We start from the raw sequence: 15,420 nt of genomic DNA, 5'->3' as shown, positions 1-15,420 counted from the left end.
AAGAAAGACAGTTCCATGTAAGTGTGGAACGCACCTGCTTACATGGGGCTCTGAGGCCAGGCAGCATCCTCACAGGTTCCCCAGACATCCCCAATGCCATCACATGCTGGGGAAAGCCAAATGCCTCTGACCTCATGGCCTCTCTAACCTTGCCCCTGTCCCTGAGACTGCAGCCCAAGTTACCACTTGCCTACTTTTTCTCTCCTCTGGCTGCATCTCCCAGGCAGGACCACCAGGGTCTTCGAATGTGAGAAGTGCCTCTGGCTGATGAGGAGCTAAGGAGTGGCTTAGGGTACCCAGTGTCTTACCCATAGAGATGCCCTTCACAGTTAAGTTTATTTCCTCCTAAAGAGCATGCACATCTTGAAAGTGCAACCAGTTTGTGTACTCCGAAAGTAGTAAAGAAAAAGAGCAAGAAAAAAGCAGGTCATAACAGTAACAGTGACAGTTCCCACTTCAGCTTCCTTTTTATTTCTTTGGCTCCATTTCTTTTCTTTTCTATTTTTTCTGGTTATGGAGCCCTGGTTGGCCTAGACCTCCTTAAGTAGACCAGGCTGGCCTCAAACTCACAAAGACCAGTCTACCTCTGCCTCCTGGTTGCTGGGATTAAAGGTGCTTACCACCATGCCTGGCTCCCACTCCAGTATCAACATCCACCAGTGACAAATGCTTAGTTTTCTGGAGATTTCATATTTCATATGCACAAACACGCTCTCAGGTCTGGCATCTTAGTAGTTGATTTGGACTGGTGTGAGCCCTCTGTGATGGAGAGAAGTGTGTTGCAGTTCTTCTGTTATTTTCTTTTAGACAGGGTCTTATGTAGCCCAGGCTAGTGTGGGACTCACTACATAGATGAGGATGATTTTGAACTTCTGTTTCTCTTGCCTTCACCTCCCTAAGGCTGGGATTGTAGGTATGCAACACTATACCCAGAAATGCTGGGATTATTATTTATTTATTTGGAGACCAGATCTTATTATGTAGCCTTGGCTAGCCTAGAACTCACTGTGTAGACCAGGCTGGCTTTGAACTCACAGAAATCTGCCTGCCTCTGTCTCCCATATTCTGGGAATGCTGAGATTATTATACCACATAATAGACTTTCAGAACTAGTCAATACAACACAAAGTTAGAATTTATTAAAAAAGAATTTGGGACCCAGGACAACGGCTCAGTCGCTAAGCGCTTTCTGTGTAAGAGAATCTCCATCGCTTACACAAAAAGCAGACACACCAGCAGACTTGCCATGTCAGATCTGGGGAAGGAGAGACAGGAGGGTCTCTAGGATTTGCTGGCTAGCCAGTTTAACCTATAAGTGCAAGGTTCAGTGAGGGACCCAGTTTCAAAAAAGTAAGTGGAAGAGCTAGAGTGACGACTTAGTGGGTAAGAACACCTGCTGCATAAGCACTTGGACCCGAGTTTGAATCTCTGGCACCCTGTGAAAAGCCAGATATATCTTGTATGCCTGTGATCCCAGTGCTATGAGGAGTGGAGATGGGGCGATCAGCAGAGCTTGCTGGCTAGCCAGGCAGCCTAACCAAAAAACCAGCAAGCTTCAGGTTCTGAGAGAGACCGCATCTCAAGAGAACGAGGCAGAGAGTGATAGGGCTGGAAGTGCCCAGTGTTGACCTCTGACCTCCACAAGCACACTTGTATGTGCATATTCATGCACACACACACACACACACACACACACACACACACACACACACACACACACACGGGAAAGAGATAGAGATATACAGACAGATAGAGATAGAGAGTTTTAATATAGATTTAACTGTGGGAGAGGGAGACAGGATTTTCTTCTAAATTTTTTTGATGTTTATTTATTTTGTTGTGGGGGGCACATGTGCCATAGCAGGTGTATAAAAGCCAATGGACAACTTGAAGGAGTCTCTTCTCCAATATCATTAAGGTTCCAGAGATAGAACTTGGGTTGTCAGCCTTGGTGGTAAGTACCTTTACCCAAGTGAGACGTCTTGAGAGGGTCTTGAGGGCTAGGTGCATCCTGGAGCAGCACAAACTTCTCAGTAGAATCCAAAGGATCACCACATGTATGGATTTAGTGGCTTTTGCAGTCATGATGGTCAAAGGTTTTAAAGATTAAATATCAGTGTTTCAGTTTGCTTGTGCTGACCTAAGGAGTTTATTGAATGAGATCATAGGGTGGTTTCTTCAGTGCACAGGACAGTTATAGATGGCTAAGATAAAAACAGATCAAAATGAAGGCAGATGTAGTGGCACGTGTTTTTAATCCCAGCATTAGGGAGGCAGAGGCAGGTGGATCTCTGTGAGTTAGAGGCCAGCCTGATCTATAGAGCAAGTTCCAGGACCGCCAGGGCTATTACACAGAGAAACCCTGTCTTGAAAAAAACCAAATAATAATAATAATAATAATAATAAAACTCAGGTGAAAATGTCAGATAAACCCTTGGCTTATTAGGTTACAAGGAAGTCAATATATGTTTTGACTGTGAACAAGGCTGATTATGTTGTTTTTGTGGTTCTTAGGAAATTACAGGACTTCAAACCAGAAAAGAATAAGGCTAAATTCAAATGTATATATGTTAGGATATAAACATGGGTCATTGATATTTTAACATCCCTATTTGAGCTCTGTCTATAAGTAAGAATTCTAACTGAGCATGGTGGCTCATTCCTGTAACTCTAGCATTTTTTCATCTAGAGCAGGAAAAGTACCACAAATTTTAGGTCAACCTGGACTACAGAGTGGAGACTGTCTCAAATAGCAATTGACTCTGTAGACTTTCCTCACAGTTAATTTTATTGTGATGAAACCTTAACTCTCAGCTGGTGAGAGGCCTCAACCAGACTCTGGGTGAGGACTCATTTTTCTTTCTGTATCCCTGAACTTTCCCTGTCTTTCCATTCAGCCTCACTTTGCTGTTGTTGGTTTGTAAATGTAGGTTGCTGGATGATTCAAAAGGATTAAAGAAGCTACACCATTCAAAGAGGACTTGTTGGAGGAAGAAGCCAATACAGATGCATAAACAGTCACCACAAGTGGTTAGTTATTAAGGCATTCATGGGTCTGCAGGATAGCTTAATGGGTAAAGGTACTTGTCCCTAAGATTGATAACCTGATAACATGAGTTACATTTCTGGAATTCATGTGGTGGAAGGTGAGAACTGACTTCTGTGGTGGTATTGTGTTCCCCAAAATATTGTGCACCCTAATAAACTCATCTGGGGTCAGAGAAAGAACAGCCACTAGATACAGAGGCTAGAAAATGGTGGCACTCACACCTTTAAATCCTAGCCTTTTGGAGGCATGGATCTCTGTGAGTTCAAGGCCACACTGGAAACAGCCGGGCATGGTGACTCACGCCTTTAATCCCAGGAAGTGATGGCAGAAAGCAGAAAGGTATATAAGGCATGAGGACCAGGAACTAGAGGCTGGTTAAGCTTTCAGGCTTTCGAGAAGCTGAGATCCATTTGGATATGAGGACACAGAGGCTTCCATTCTGAGGAAACAGGATCAGCTGAGGAATTGGCAAGGTGAGGCGGCTGTGGCTTGTTCTGCTTCTCTGATCTTCCAGCATTCACCCCAATACCAGACCCTGGGTTTGTTTTTATTGATAAGACTTTTTAAGATTCCTGCTACAGACTTCTGCAAGTTGTCCTTTGATCTCAACATGCACATCACAGTAGCCTTACTCTCTCACACACAAATAATAATAATGACCATGATAAGAAGATAATAAGGAAACTATTAGGAGGTCCAAAACTTAGCCAAAGAGTAGAATCAAGCCATAGAGGCTCAGGATGGCAACTTCAGTGCACTATAGAAAGTGATAGAGATAGTCAGTGCCTTTACCAGCTCAACCATCTCACCAGTCTTAAAAGACATTTTAAATTTAGATTTTTAAACATGAAGGTTAAGAGAAGGAAAGAGGTGCTTGGGGAGAGGGTAAGACATGTCCTAGAGTGTGGGCACCAGTCACAGACAGCCAAGAATAGAATCTGGGTGGATTTTGAAGTGGCTGTCTTCAGAGGGTTGCTAATGAGATCACAGTGTGGTTCTTGAGGGACACTTGACAGGTTACTATCAACAGAGTTAAACTCCAGATCACAGGAATGAAGGAAGATTACATTCTGCCCCTGTACACAAAGTTAATTGTCACGTATCACATCGATGTAAAGGAAAGGAATGGCACATGACCTGAGACCATATACACTCAGGCCTTCAGTCTGGTTCCTTACTATTTTATTTATTATTACTTTTCCTTGCTAATTGAACATAAAATACCTATAAACAAAAGGAATATTAACTGTATGTTGTTAACTGTGCTGGAGCTTCCTGGGTCCCCTTAATTTTCCATCTTCCTAGAGACAGGGTTTTAAAGATAAACCTTTAAAAGTAAACTAGAGTTTTAGAGGTAAATGCTCATGCTTTGTTTTAAACACAAAACAAAAACAATTACATTAGCACTCTTAGATAAATCACTGTCTTAATTTTTTGTTTGTTTTATTTTGTTGAGACATTCTATGTAGATTAGTGCTGTGGGATATCTTTCTGTATGTTGTGAATATGTGTTGCTCTGACTGATTGACAAGCAAAGCTGTATTGGCCTATGGCAAGGCAGCTTAGAGACAGGCAGGAAATAAAAGCAGATAGGCAGGAAGAAGAAAGGCAGAAGGGAAGAGACGCTGTGAGACACCGGCAGGAGAAGCGAGATGTGAAAACACCAGTAATCCATGGCCACGTGGCAACTTATGAATCAATAGAAATGGGTTAATTTAAGATACAAGAGCTAGCTAGCAAGAAGCTTGAGCCACAGGCCACCCAGTTCGTAATTAATATAAGCCTCTGTGTGTTTGCTTGAGTCTGCGTGGTTGCAGGACTGGGCAGGACACAGGAAAACTTCTGACTACAGACTAGGCTGGCCTTGGAGTCGTAGAGATCTAGCTGACTCTGCCTCCTATGCTGGGACTAAAGGCTTGCACCACCATGCCAGCTTTACTGTCTTAGTTTTGTTAGCCATTGCTGAGATAAAAAACTCTGACAAGATCAACTTAAAAGAGAAAATGTTTATTTGGCTCACAATTTCAGGTCACAGTCTACCATTCTGGGAAATTCAAGGCAACAAAAACTTGAAGCAATTAGTCACACATCACATTGACAGCCAGGAGCACAGAATAATGAATTAATGGATGCATGCTCATGCTGAACTCTCTTTCTCTATCCTTATCCAGTCCAGGGCCCCTTGCCTAGAGAATGGTGCTGCCCACAGTGAGTAGATAATTAGTCATTCTCACTAACCAAGTGACTCTAGATTATTTCAAATCGACAATGAAAACTAACCATAGGGGCTGGAAAGATACCTCAGCGGTTAAGAGTACTGGTTGCTCTTCTAGAGGATCTGGGTTCAATTCCCAGCACCCACATGACAGTTCACAACTGTCTGTAACTCCAGTTCTAGGGTACCTGACACCCTCATACAGATATACATGCAGACAAAACACCAATGCACATAAATAAAAATTTTTTTTAAAAAAAGAAAACTAACCACAACGATTACCCTAAGTTTAGTTTGAATTCTCTCTAGGGAACACCAAAGTAGTATAGATTTAATATTTTTCATAGTTACACAAATTAAAAGAGGTATCTTCTATACTCTTGTTTTTCTCAGTTCCTTATTTCCTTTTCCTGCTTGCTACCACAAGATCCAAGCTTTCCTGGAATACCCAAATAGTTCAACAGAACTCAGATTTGCTCAAAAGTGCTCCGCAAGCTGGCCTGTCACACAAGTGGCAGTCACCCCAACGGTTCAACAGAACTCTAATGGCCCAGAAGAGCTCCGAAAGATAAGGATCCCACACTTCCTGTTAGACAAATTGCAGAAAGTAAAATTAATTCAGAATGAGCCCAAACAACTCCAAAGAGTCTCCAAACTGACTGGGGAAAGGATTTCAGGTGTGTGCCACGATGCCCTTCTGCGTGTCTCACTTACAAAATTAGTGTTTCCTTGACGTGTCATCAGTGGCAGTGCATGCCCCTCATTAGTAGGAACACACTCCAGCAGAGTGACCGGAAGCTGATTTTCAAAGAAAAAGACAGAGCAAGTCTCTGCAGTCCAGATCCTTCAAAGAACACCCTAGGAAACAAAGAATTTGCCAAAGCATGGGACGCTTCCACCCACTACCTCATAAGAAATTCCAAGGTTTTTTTTCTTTCAAAACCTGGGACTTCATAAGATGGCTCAGCAGGTAAAGGTGCCACCAAGGCTGACGGCCTGAGTCTGACCCCAGGGCTCCACATGGTGGAAGGAGAGAACAGACTCCTGCAGGTTGTACACACACACACACACACACACACACACACACACACACACACACACACACACACACGTTTTAAATAATGTAAACAAACAAAGCCAAGGACAATTGATAATTTTTTGAGGGAACACAGGGCCTTACTGTGTAGTCCTTGCTGGCCTGGAAATTATTATATAGACCAGACCAGCTTCAAACCAGCTTCAAGATCTGCCTGCTTCTCCCTCCCGAGCTGGGATCAAAGATATGCACCACCATGGCCTGCCCGGTTTCTTTTTAAATTGGGAATGGATAGGCAGTGTGGCACATGCCTGTGATTCTAGCACTAGGGAAGTAGAGGAAGGAGTATCAGGAGTTCAAGGCCAGCCTGAGCTACCTCATGCTCTGTCTCCAAAACAGAACAAAACAAACAAAACGTCTAGAATGCCTTTTCTGTGAGATGTAGAGTCGTGTGTCCTCCACCAACCTAAGTTTCTTTCAGTGGGATGTCCAGTTTAGAGTAACATCCATGTGGTTCCAACCCATGCTGATGCCATAGCTAGTTCCTTTTTACTTGCATAAGCCTGGGCCTCATGTCACCACTGATAACGGACAGGTGCTGATATCTGTCTTGGCATTTGCACTCTAAATAGAGCCAAATGCTGCTTGTAAAGTGGAGTCACCAGGGGCAGGCACAGCCTGAAGCCACTTCTCCACACAAGATGGAGTAACTCAGAGCCGGGCACAGCTGATCTTAAGAAGCCAGCATCTTGTTTGTTTTGCTGTGGCTTCAATGTAGAGTTCACTGTGCTGGGTAAGGGGCGTGGCAGAAGCAGCTCTGCCAGGGACAGCTGACAAGGGCAGCCACTGAGACAACTTCTCTTCAGAAAGAAGGCTGGGTGAGCAAAAGGAGGAAAAAGAAGCCACAGAGCATGTCAGCCGGACCACAGGACAAAAGTAAAAATAAAGAAGGATGTGTGGCCAGCAGCATATTATGATCCTTTCTGTCTCAATCATGTTCTTTTTAAAAGTCTGTGTGTGTGTGTGTGTGTGTGTGTGTGTGTGTGTGTGTGTGTGTGTGTGTGTACCCAGTGTCACACCCAGGATTTTGTGCATCTTAAGCAAGGGCTCTACCGCTGATCTCTCTCTATATATCCCAGTCTTTGTTTTTTATCTATTATTTTTCAGACATGATCTCATATAACCTAGGTTGCCTTGAACTCAGTATGTTGCCGAGAATGACTGAACTTTTGATCCTCCTACCTCCATCTCTCAAGTGCTGAAATGACAGGCATTATCTTGGCACTGGGTGGATTTTCCCAAGGTGATAAGATGATAGGAAGTGGGATAAATATATCCCATATGTTGTTGACAAGGGAGAAAAGACAACAGGTAGGTAGCAAACTGTGGGTTAAGGGCGTGGCCACACTGATGTTTTCAGGGAGCTTTGCTAGGACTGGGAGGCGGTTTAGTAGGCAGAGTGCTTGCTATTTAAGCATGAAGACTGGGATTCCATCACTAGAATCCAAACTAAGAAGCAAACAAACAAAAAAGAGAAAAAAGCAGCTGTGTAAAGAGTAAAGAAACCACTCAGTGAGGATCAGTGAGTTCCTTTTGGAGGATCTGGATTCGAGTTCCCGGAACCCATATGATGGCTCACAGTCATTTGTTTTTTTTTTTTTTTTTTTTTTGGTTTTTTGAGACAGGGTTTCTCTGTGTAGCTTTGCGCCTTTCCTGGAACTCGCTTTGGAGACCAGGCTGGCCTCGAACTCACAGAGATCCGCCTGGCTCTGCCTCCCGAGTGCTGGGATTAAAGGCGTGCGCCACCACCGCCCGGCTCACAGTCATTTGTAACTTCAGTTCCTGGGGGTCCAATGTGCTTCTCTGGCCTCTGGGAAGAGAGGGGTCAAAAGACAAGGATAACCAGGCACACACATGGGGCACATGCATATGTGCAGACAAAATACTACTCATTCAAATAAATAAAACCAATACATGTTTTTGTGGTGACAATGTGTTCCCCAGTGTATCATGCACCCTAATAAACTCATCTGGGGTCAGAGAACAGAACAGCCACTGGACAGACATAGAGGTCAGAAAATGGTGGCACTCACACCTTTAATCCTAGCATTCCAGAGGCAGAGATCCATCTGGATCTCTGCGGGTTTAAAGCCACACTGGAAACAGCCAGGCATGGTGACTCACGCCTTTAATCCCAAGAGTTGAGCCTTTAATTCCAGGAAGTAATGTCAGAAAGCAGAAAGGTATATAAGGCGTGAAAACCAGGAACTAGGCTGGTTAAGCTTTTAGGCTTTTGAGCAGCAGTTCAGCTGAGATTCATTCTGGATGAAGACTCAGAGGCTTCCATTCTGAGGAAACAGGATCAGCTGAGGAAATGGCAAGGTGAGGTGACTGTGGCTTGTTCTGTTTCTCTGATCTTTCAGCGTTCACCCCAATACCTGGCCTCAGGTTTGATTTTATTAATAAGACTCTTTAAGATTCCTGCTACATCTTTTTTCAAATGCCAGGTATGGTGACATATTTCTATAATCCCAATGCTGAAGAGGTGGAGACCTATAGATTCAAGTAGAAGCCCACTCAACTTGGTGAGCTCAAGGCCAATCTGAGACCCTATCTCAAAATAAGGTGGACAGTGGTGGTCTACATTCATGTGCACAAGTATGCATATACACATACACAAAGAGAAAAATCATAGCCTCTCATATCAGCTGGGTAGGGTGGCACACATAATCCCAGGATTTGGGAGATGGAGGCAGGAAGATCAAGAGTTCAAAGCCACCCTCAGCTACTTGAGACCCTGGCTCAAAAAATAAAACAAAACAAAAACAAAAAGGAAAGCTGGCTCTTTGTGCCAGAATATTCCTGAGTGGTATTTTCCTAAAACTCTCCCCTGTACCACTGTGTGCTGCACGATCAGAGCATAGCGTTTATTCGAGGACTCCGCTGGGCACCACAGCTCCTGATTATTTTGATAAGCATTGGCCTTTCCTCGTTGCTTTGCTCTTGTGGGTTTCTAAGTTCCTTTATAAACACTTACTTAAAACAAACAAACGCAACAAAAAGCCTGCCATACATACCTCCCCAGCAAGATCAGACCCACAGTGCCCTCTGCCTCTGGCAGAACTCAGCACTCATCTGCTGACAGTCTAGACTGAGCCTTGCTGTTACTGGAATCAGTTCCTGAGGCAGAAATTAGCAGAAGGAAATGCATGTAGTCACAGTTTGACTCATGAAGTGGAATGAAAAACCTTGCAGTTTCTTTTCATTTTCTCTGAAGCAATGTTATGTAGAAGAGTAAAATGAAGTCAGGAAATACATACTTGAGATCTAGCTGAGGTAGGCTATCAGAGCTGTGGGTTAACCCTTTCCTGTGAGTAAGCTGTCAAGTCTCTCCTTAGACTGCTCTCAGCCACAACACAGGATGTCCTGCAGGAATTTAAATTCGTTCTCTCCCCGTCTCCCAGCCCCCACCTTCTTGAGACAGGGTCTCGTATATCCCCAGACTGGCCTCAAAATATTCTACATAGGCAAGGATGACCTTGAGCTTCTGATCTTCCTGCTTTCAACTCTAGTGTGCTGGTGTTATAGACCTGTGCTACAGTGTCTGGTTTATGTGAAGCTGGAGGTCAAATCCAGGGCCTCATGCATTCTAGGCAAGTACTCTGTCAACTGAGTTGCATGTCCGGCACTGAAATTTGAGTTGTTTAGGGTCCCTGTGACTGTTACACTGCTTCATCATGGACAGCTAACTTCCTGAGGGCATGGACACTGTCACAACTTATGCACGTAGTCAGCTTTATGACTCCCAGCTCTCCTGGTTTGAGGCCATCTCTAAGTGGCCAAGCTCTGAGATTCATGGGCCTTAGGGTGTGTCTGACTCCTTCAGGCCCTGTGATATGTAGAAACACAATTCCAGAATTTTTTTTGTGGGGAGCAGAGTTTCACGATGCAGCCATAGCTAGACTTCACTATGTAGACTAGGCTGCTGTGGAATATTTGTACTCTGTGAAGATGTATTGCTGTGACTGGTGTAATAAAAAGCTTAACAGTCAATATCTAGGCAGGGAGGCTAGGTGGGATTTCTGGGGAGAGAGAGGAAAAGGAATCTAGGCACTCGAATTACACCAGCAAGATGCCAACTAGACACAGAGGGAGTCAGACATACAGAATGAAAGAAACATAAAAAGCCATGTGGTAAAATGTAGATTAATAGAAGCAGGTTAATATGTTATAAGAGCTAGTGGGACAAACCTAAGCTAAGGCTGAACTCTGTGTTGTTGTTTGTGAGCTGATGGCCCAAACAAAAATTCAGCTACGCTAGGCTGGCCTGAAAGTCACAGAGATCCACCTGCCTCTGCTCCTAAGTGTTGTAATTAGAGGCATGTACCACCATGCTCAGCACAATTCTAGGATTTTGTTTCCCATTTTTACAGTACTTTGGTTTCTGTGTTCTAATCTCTTCCAGAACAGATGAAGAACTAGATGTTTGTTGGTTCCTGTTTCTTTAGGGACAGTTTTTTAAAACTTAGTATGTGTTTGTGTGTGTATATGTGGTGTATGTGTGTGAAGGCCAGATATAGACATCTGGTTCTCTCTTCGGCCACTCACCTTCAGGGAAAATTTTAAATGTTCTCTTATTTGAAGCTTTATTATTTTTTAAGATTTATTTTTATTATTTTTAATGTGTGTATTTATTATTTCATGTGTGTATGCATGTGTCTGTATATGTGAGTGCCCAGGTGCCCAATGAGTCCAGAAAAGGGCATCAGATCCCCTGGGGCTGGAAAGGCACAGGCAGTGTGTGACTTTGGGAACTGAACTGAGGTCCTCTGTCAGAGCAGTCTGTGCTCTTGACCCATGCACCATCTCCCAGGCCTCTCTCTGTTTTTCCTACCACCTTCCTTTAGAGCACTTGGCTCTGAGATCCCTTTCCCTTCCGTCTTAGGTCTTCTTTCCTCTCTTTCCGCCCCTAAATGTCGTGACAGGGCAAGGCAACGGAGAGGTTCCTCCATCTTGCATACTTGCTGAGGCCATTCCAGGTTTAACTTGATGGAGAATCTCATGCAAAATTACCCAACTCTGTTCTAGGAACCCAAAGTCAGGATATCCTAGCTAATTTAGCTTCTGTTAAATGGCCTGTTTGTTGGTACGAAACCCCTCTACTCCATTGCTTTTAGCCTTTGTTAAAACTGTTTGCTTCTGCCTTCTTCTGTGAAGCCCCCCCCCCCCCCCCCCCCCCCCCCCCCCCCCCCCCCCCCCCCCCCCCCCCCCCCCCCCCCCGGCAAGAGATGCCAGTGTGTGGGTTCTGCCTTTAAAGTCCTGCGTTCTGGACACTTGAGGCCACACCTAGGTCCCGGAATATCTGGTGTGGTCCCAGCCAGCCTGGATGAAGACTTTCAGTTGACTATAAACTGTCTGAGTGGTTATTTCTGGTAGGCTACCTGTAACAATGTATTTTCTTTCTGCATTATTCAAAGTTCTGTGGAGGAAGAGAGGGAGGATGTGTATGTGTATGTGTGTGTGCGTGCGCGCATGTGTGTGTGTGTATGTGTGTGTGTGTGTCTGTCTGTCTGTCTGTCTGTGTGTGAAGAGATGGCTCCACAGGTAAAGCACTTCCTGTGCAAACACGAGGATCTAAGTTCAAATCCCTAGAACCTATACAAAGCCAGAAATAATAACAAGTGTCTATACTCTCCATGATCCTACCGTGAAATGGAAGGTGCTTGCAGGAGGACCCCAGAAGCTTCCTAGCACAAGATACTGGACATCTCAGGACAAGGAGCCTCCGTGGTGCAGTTCAACCCTCAAGGCCTGGAAGTTCCCTTTGGCCACTGGTAGTCTGATGTCACAGACATAGCAGCAAGAGTAGAGCTTGCACTTAATACCTGGCTTTCTCTCCTTGCACTTTTATGCTACCTGGGCCCACAACCTATTCGATGGTGCTGCACGCATCCAGGGCAGGGGTTTCTCCCCAGTTACTGTCCCATATACCAAAGTCTCTGGAACTGCCACCACAGACACACCCAGAGGTGTGGTTCACTAATCTCCAGCAAAAGAAGCTATCAGCAGACAAAACAGGCAGCCCACAGATCGGGAGAAAATCTTTACCAGCTGTACTTCAGATGGGGCTAAATATCCAAAATTTACAAAGTATAGAGGACAGAGGTCCACTCACTCACAGGCAGCACTAGAGAAGCCAGAATTGCTAAACATGCAGGCTTTTTTCTTCAATAGAAGAAATTGACACCTGTTCACATGGAAGACTGGAGTGAATATTGTTTAATAACTTGGTGATCTTTTGCTGTTCTGTGGAGACAGCCCATTCTTCTCAATCAATAGAACCCATTCTTGTGGAAGAGGTTACAAGGTACTTTACAAAGGACATACAGTTTGTAAGGCAGTTCTGATGTAGCCAGGCCTTAAACTTTGTGATAATTGTCATAAGGAAACGTATCCCAAAGTTTTACTGTGTTTAAATATGTAAAAAAAATAAACTGCTTGAAGTTAGACTCCCTAGGTTTGAAGCGGCCCGGCTAACTAAATTGTGCTGAACTAAATTTTCTTCTTGCCTCTAGTGGTTCATTTCTCTGCTGGACATCGAGCTTGCAGGGACCCCCATGTCTCAGTCAACTTTCTATTGTGTGAAGAGACACCATAACCATGACAACTTTTTTTTGTTTTGCTTTGTTTTTTGTTTTTTTCAAGACAGGTTTTTTTGTATGTAGCCCTGGCTGTCCTGGAACTCCCTCTGTAGACCAGGCTGGCCTTGAATTCAGAGATCTTCCTGCCTCTGCCTCCCAAGTGTTGAGATTAAAGATGTGTGCCACCACCGCCAGGCTGACCACAACTCTTATAAAGGAAAACATTTAATAGGGGCTGGCTTACAGTTCAGAGGTTTATTTTATTATCAGTGCAGCAGGAAGCATGTAGGCAGACATGGTGCTGGAGAAGGAGTTGAGAGTTCTACATCCACATTTGCAGGCAGCAGGAAGAGAGAGAGCCACTGGGCCTTGCTTGACTTTTGAAACCTTATAGCCATCCCCCCCACCCCCCAGTAACACACTTCTTCCAACAAGACCACATCTCCTAATCTTTTCAAATAGTGCCACTTCTTATGAACCTACAGGGGCTATTTTTATTCAAACCACCACACCCCACAACAAAGAATTGCAGAAATTAAACATCAAGGTAACAAAATTGCCAGTTAAAAATGGACTAATGAAATAGAAAGTTCAAAAGAAGAAACACAAATGACAAGTAACTATTTTTAAAGGTATTCCACATCCTTACTCCTCAGGGACATGCATTAAAACTACTTTGAGATACCACCTCTCCCCAGTCCGAATGGCTATCATCAAGAAATCTGACAAGAAATGTTGGGGAGGATGTCGGGGAAGAGGAGCCCTTGTTCACTGCTGGTGGGGGTGCAAATGAATACAGTTGTTGTGCAAATCAGTTTGGATGTTCTTTTAAAAAAAATAGAACTATCACATGAGCCAACTACTTTACCACTCCTAAGCATATACCCAAAGGACTCCATCTTCTACCACAGAGACTCATCCATGCTTATTGATGTTCTAATCACCATAGCAAAGAAATGGAGCCAGTGTAGATGTCGATCAATAGATGGACAGATAATGAAAATGTGGTACATATACAAAATGGAGTATTATTCAGCTATAAAGAAAAATGAAATTATGAAATTTGCAGGAAAATAAATGACCTAGGAAGCATATTAAGGCAACCCAAACTCAGTTAAAAACAACATGTTCTCCCTCATCCTAGCCCACGATATATACATGCAAGCAGGTGTAAGTGTGGGCATAGTCTAAAATTTAGAAAGGAGATCAAGAAAGGGTAATATTAGGTGATGAGTGAGAATAAATGACACCTGAGTCATGAAAAGGACCTGAAACTAAAATCTCCCCTAGTTTTGATGCAGGAGAAACCTGAGGTAACAAAATAGACAAAAGTACTTCTTAATAAACTTGCTTAGAAGTACTAAGTGACTCAAGTGGAACTTAGCTAAAGGAGTGCTGCCTCCCACACGACCGGAAGATAGGCAGTGTACTGACAAGGCTGTTAGAAACTTTTGTCCTGTCATTGAAGTTTGAGGGCTGCTAGAAGACTGCTGTTAGTGTTTGCTCACCAAGACTGACCCCTAATTGCCGTTCCCATGACAAAAGGAACAAAGTCTCCATCCCAGAACAAAACCCTGACTTAAAACTGGCCACATCAAAGAGTTCCTCTAACCCCAGTTTATGGGGGCAGCACCGGGTAACGACCAACATTAAATCCTCACCTGCCAACAGGTCTCAGTTCTGTTATCAGGGAACAGTAGTTCTGTCAAGTGAGCAAGGTAACTGCGTAGCAACTATTTGAGAACAACACCGATGTCCCTATGAAGTAGTTCTGGCAGTATCTTTGCTGTAGAAACCGCCCACCTGCTCCAGTGACCAGACTTGCAGTGCCCTGTCCCTCTCTCTGTTTACATTATTCAAGGCTTGAAAGAGATTCAAAGATGACAGCATATGCAGAATGTTTAAGCCTAAGACAGAAACTGGTGACATGTCTACTCAAGGCTGCTTCCCTTCTATGCATTAGCCAGAACCAGTCCTGTGTTATTATTGAGTGTTTCACTTTATTAATCTCTAAGTGTGAGGAGTGATTTCTCACAGAGAAGACGTATTAGTTCTATAACTGTTTTGTCTCTGTTGTTATTTTCTTTTCTGTGGCAGATCTGGAAATTCAGTTTTTGGGGAATTGAAGTAACAAGAACCAATTTTTTTTTTTTTGCATTTCAAAAGAATCCAGAACTTTCTATTCCATTCAGACAGTGATTGTGAAAGTCGGCTTTTAAAAAAATTCCACTGGCCATTTGTGACCAGTCCCTAAGGACATTTGTCACTTTGGCTCGGAAAAAAAATGATTAAAAAAATTGTTCTCTGGGAAGGGGTTCTGTAAGCCCAAAAAATTTCCCTTTTTCCTTCTGTTTATAGCTATATCAGAGTATTCTAATATGCAAGTTTTATTGCTATATGTAAAATAGAATATAATTTTTTTTTTTAAATTTATTTTAATTTATTTTGCAATACAATTCAGTTCTACATATCGGTCACG

The sequence above is a fragment of the Peromyscus californicus genome, unplaced genomic scaffold, assembly GCF_007827085.1.
Source record: "Peromyscus californicus insignis strain IS unplaced genomic scaffold, ASM782708v3 Scaffold_3__1_contigs__length_106647218, whole genome shotgun sequence".
Taxonomy (NCBI): Eukaryota; Metazoa; Chordata; class Mammalia; order Rodentia; family Cricetidae; genus Peromyscus; species Peromyscus californicus.
Note: the sequence above shows the minus strand (reverse complement) of the source record.